Source organism: Sardina pilchardus, chromosome 21 (assembly GCF_963854185.1).
Source record: "Sardina pilchardus chromosome 21, fSarPil1.1, whole genome shotgun sequence".
NCBI lineage: Eukaryota > Metazoa > Chordata > Actinopteri > Clupeiformes > Clupeidae > Sardina > Sardina pilchardus.
Window position 1 is genome coordinate 6935058 of NC_085014.1, and position 5000 is coordinate 6940057.

The 5000-nt window shown below is 39.3% G+C and overlaps 1 long non-coding RNA gene across 1 annotated transcript in view; it reads right to left on the reverse strand.

Annotated features, from left to right (window-relative positions):
* Positions 1-3802: 3802 nt before the first annotated feature.
* LOC134068871 (uncharacterized) overlaps positions 3803-5000 on the reverse strand; it is a 1751-nt gene continuing 553 nt past the window's right edge. The window contains exons 2-3 of the long non-coding RNA XR_009936726.1: positions 4493-4581; positions 3803-3850 (exon numbers count right to left, since the gene is read on the reverse strand). This is a non-coding gene — a long non-coding RNA (uncharacterized LOC134068871). The remainder of the gene's footprint in view (positions 3851-4492; positions 4582-5000) is intronic.

Below are 5000 nucleotides of genomic sequence, written 5' to 3' on the forward strand. Positions count from 1 at the left end.
ATTGTGCTTGCAACAACACTGATAAAGTGTCTGCAACATTTTGCAGTTCACATTATGTGACCTGAGCTTGCTCAAGAAATAGAGTGTGCTTTCACCAGCCTCAGTGTACCTCCAATCCACTTTATTGTCTACTGTATATAAGAACTCACAAATGTTTGTACAACCTCTACTTCCTCACCCTGTATTGAAACGGTATTTAGCTCAGGCCTGGCCCCCCTAAAGCCCACTACCATTACACTTGTCTTCAAAGACCACATTCAAGACATGTAATGGTGGTTGTTTTTGCACCATGTCACATGTCATCAGTTGCCTGTTGTGTCTCCTCAATAATCCGTGAAGTTGTGGAGGTGTTTACCTGCATCCTTTGCAGCTCCTCAAATAGAGGAAAATAGAGCAGCAAGGCTTGCCCTTAAATGCACACAGAGAGCCAATGTAAAAAACATGCATGCCCAACTCTGCTGGCTGACAGTCGAGGCGAGGTTGAAAGCATCACTTCTGTCTTTTATAAAGAACATTAATACACTAAACAAACCAGCTCACACTCAGTTCCAATGTTCACACATACCCCACTAGACATGCTACTAGTGGTAACTACACAATCCCACTAATCAAAACAACACTGAAACAGCGCACAGTGCTATGTAGAGCTATGGTTGAATGGAACTACCTTCCAGATCAGATATCAAAAATCCAGAGCAAAGTCAGTTTTAAAAAACAAGTAAAGCAGCACCTTATGATTGATTGCACTAAATCCTAGTATGTAGCTTACAGTACTACTGATTTTTTATTAACTCACATGTACTTTTTCCTTTTTGTCACTTCATCTCTTGTCGTGGTTTGTCTGTGTTGTGTGTTGGTGGCTTAGTTAGTCATTATTTTTTCTGTTTTTCTTTTAAGTGTTTTTTTATATATATATATATATATATATATATATATATATATATATATATATATGTTGTCTTGTTGATTTCTTGTTTGTTATAGTGTGTGGACCCCAGGAAAAGTGTTTTCTTTTCCTGTTTTTATATCTGTTGTGTTGTATGTTGATTTCTTAATTGTATGTTGATTTTTTTGTCTATTATATGTTGTGTGTGGACCCCAGGAAGAGTAGCTGGTGCTTTTGCATCATCTAATGGGGATCCAAATAAAATCAAATCAAATCCTCGCATAGCAGCATAGGCTGTACGTGTGGTGTTACAGTAAAAGCACTTGAGAACTCAAAGGACTGCCAGCACTGTCCAGGTGAGAGTGTGTTCTATGGAGCAGGTAAATTAATGCATCCTCAACACCCTCCTCTGGACGCTATGCTGATCGTGATGGGTCCATGTAGGTGGTCACCTGTGGTCTCAGATGGGCCAATACCATTCACTCCAGTACTTTCATAATGTGCGATGTTAAAGGGATATTCCACACTCTCAGAAATAAAGGTACAGGAAAGTAAAAAAAAAGGTACAAATGCTCGTTGCTGGGGCAGTACCCCCAAGAGGAACAACCTTGTACCATAGTAATGGGTACAAAGAAGTACCCCTACAGTCTGTGCCTTTTTGGTACATATAGGTCCCTTCAAGGGTACAAATGGCTCGTCGCTGGGGTGGTACCCCCAGGGTACAGCAATTGTACCCTTACCATAGGTACAGAGTTGTACCCTTGTACACTGTACCTTTTGAGAGACAATTTTGTACCTTTGCCATATATTTGTACCTTAATCCACTGGTACAAAGGGGTACCCCATTAGATGGTACCAACTTGTTCTCGTTAGGGGTACCACCACAGCGACGATGCCATTGTACCTATAAAGTGGCAAAAATGTCCTAGTTAAATAGAGAGGAATGAGGAAAAGAAAGACCACAATCTTCATTTTCAATCAACTTTATTGAATGCAGTTTTTCAATCACTTTCAGGCACTTTTAAATCCCTATGATCCCTGGGAGGAGGAAAAATAATGTATAATGCTTAAACTCTTATGATCTGTTTATAAAGTAGAAAGAGGCAACATTAAAATATTAGTCAATAAGAATAGAATGATGACATTATCGCTTCCTCTACCTTCATGGCCTCACACACCCTGACCCGGTCTACCATAAGTGAGCAGAGGCTTTGTCCCTCAAACGCAGACTTCTAGTCTTCTTGGGTCACCTGGACAACTGGATACGGTGTGTTGGGTTCATCCTGAAGAATACAACAAAACAGACAGGGATGCACGTTTTGATTGGTCAAAAAAGAGAGAGATAGTTGATGGACCCCAAACAAACAAACAAATAATCATACCTATGGCCTACCTACATTACCACTCGGTGACTTATGACATTAAAAAAAAAAGATAAATCAATCAATCAATCAATCAATCAATAAATAACTAAATAAATCAACTACTAACTAGAAAATGTAATTCCATGGAAGGAATTACCATTGCATGTAAATGCAAAAAGGTTGCTGACTGTGTAAAACATTGTATCAGGCCTATAGTTAAAAAGACAACTAGGCTACACAGAATATAGATAAATAACAATAACCCAATTACAATTCCACTGAAATTACTTGGAAAGTCACATTTAAAAAGTGATTTATGAAAATGCATCAAAATTGTGGATATAGGCTATTTTGGAAAATAACTCTATTATAAAAGACTGACATGAAGTTGCCTAGCCTACTTAAAACGAGTTGCAAGAGCTGACACTTTAGTAGCCTACAGTGACGACTGGTAGGATAGCTTACATAGCCTTCATATACACTAATGCAGGTTAAAAGTAGCCTACCATAGGCTATAGATTTAGACACCATTGGAACACGGAATACAATCTCAAACAACGCCAATCAATTAACGATGATGCAGCAACAGGTAGGATATAGCAAATGTAACGTTAGCTACAGTAGGATATTTTATGTAGGCCTAGGCTACACATATTAGCCTACAGGATGAGCTAGTATGTTCTTCGAAGTGTTTCCAGGTGTGTGGTTGTCCTAATAGGAATGTACAATACGCTGTTAACAAAGGTTTTTAATTTGTGAATGATGCCGAAAGTTTTAAATGATAATTGCTAACAAACAAACGTGAAAATCATAGCAATGCAGTTTGTACTAGAAACGACTGTAAGGCTTGAACCTAAATGGTGCAACTAGTTGCTTGTAACTTGCTAGTAACTTGCTAGTAACTTGCTTGTCGTTAGCTACAGTAAATACAGTGTTTACGTTGACGTTAGGTTAGATTGCCTTTAGCTGTTGATAACGTTACAGAGAGCAAACCGGTTACTGTAACGATAGAAACAAATCAAGTAAGGAGTAGCAGGAGACAAGACGATAACGTCCTGGTTTAGCCTACAGCAGTGGCATGGTAGAATGTTTTCATAGCTATTACAGCCTGGTGCAGCGGTGGCATTTGGATCAAAGATCCTTGATTACTGACAGCTGAGCACTGACGTAACAATTAGTCTTTACCGCCAAAGGGTCTCAACGTTAACTCTATGGGAATTTTAAAATCTTTTATCGTAAATATCTCTACAAGTATAAAGTTCAAAAATGTGAAAAATACATTGGACAAATCTTCCGTACAAGACCTTTGTAGAAGTGTTTGAATGACGTCAAACGGTTAAGTGGTTTTAGCGTTATAAAACGTGGATTTTGGTCGGAAGAAGAATAACTATATTAAGAAGAATAGGGATAACAGTACATTGCATTCACATGCAATGTAACTAGGGTAGACTGCGACCAGTAGCACCAGTCAGCAGCCAGAGAGCTAGCCAGAGAGCTAGGCAGAAGCTAGAGATGCAAACCTCTCCCATTATGATGTGATGATTCACACTCTCTTTAAAAATGATTGGCAGGAGGATGAGTGCCGCTCTGAAGTCCATTCCTAGAAGAGAAGAGAGAGATACTTTATTCATGTTAGGCATCCAGTAGCTTACACATACACACACACACACACACACACACACACACACACACACACACACACACACACACACACACACACACACACACACAATCAAAATCTGATTATCATCTCAGAATGCACTGAATTGTCTACAGATTTTTCCATGCACGCACTTATCAAAGTGTAATAATAACATACCATTAGTCTTCAACAAAACCACTCTTTGGATGAATCAAGCTAGTTTCATGCTTCGTGTTAGGTATCAGTAGTGACAATGGTAGCGTCCATACATCAATCAACTGATTCAGTTTATAAATGCAATATGACCACTCACGTGCAGCAAGTCACGGAATGAAAGCATACATTCCTGTCCTATACTATTGAATTAAGTGACCAGTGCAGCAGACCTGAGATTGACTGGATATTAACACATCCCACCCCATCGGTGGAGGGCTGGAGGAAGCTTTGAGAAACACATTTGTGCTTTCATTCAGTGGCCTGCTGCAGGTGAGTGGTCACATTGGTCCTATGAACTGTGGAGTAGTAAATTGACGTACAGACGCTTCCATGGTCACTTCTGAAACTTAACACACACACACACACACACACACACACACACACCTATTAGGATGAAGCGTGGGACTGCAACAAAGCTAGTTGGACAAAAATAACTATCAGGAGGGCAGCAGGGCAGCAGGTCCTCACACCACCTGCAAACAGAGGGAATAGAAGAAGGTGAACATTAATACATTGCAAAACTCACAGAACATGAAAAGACCATCACTGATGCACTACTGCACTCACATGCATCTTAAATAAACATGCCTAGGTGTAAGTCATCAAACATGGCACAAATAAAGGCTATACAATGAAGAACATGAAGCCTAACACTTCCATAAACAAACTAAAAATCCCTTTACTTTGCATGATATTTCTGCTAATTGAAATTCCCCAAATGCCCCCATTCACATCCACTATAAGACAGATCCATCAATTAGCATACAACACTGTTCCTAAATCAGGGGGTGAAATAACTTAATATTAACCTAGCAGTACTTCATTCGTTTTATTGGTCCTTTTTCCAGTTATAGCAACACTACATATTATGCATCAACACTATCGATACATG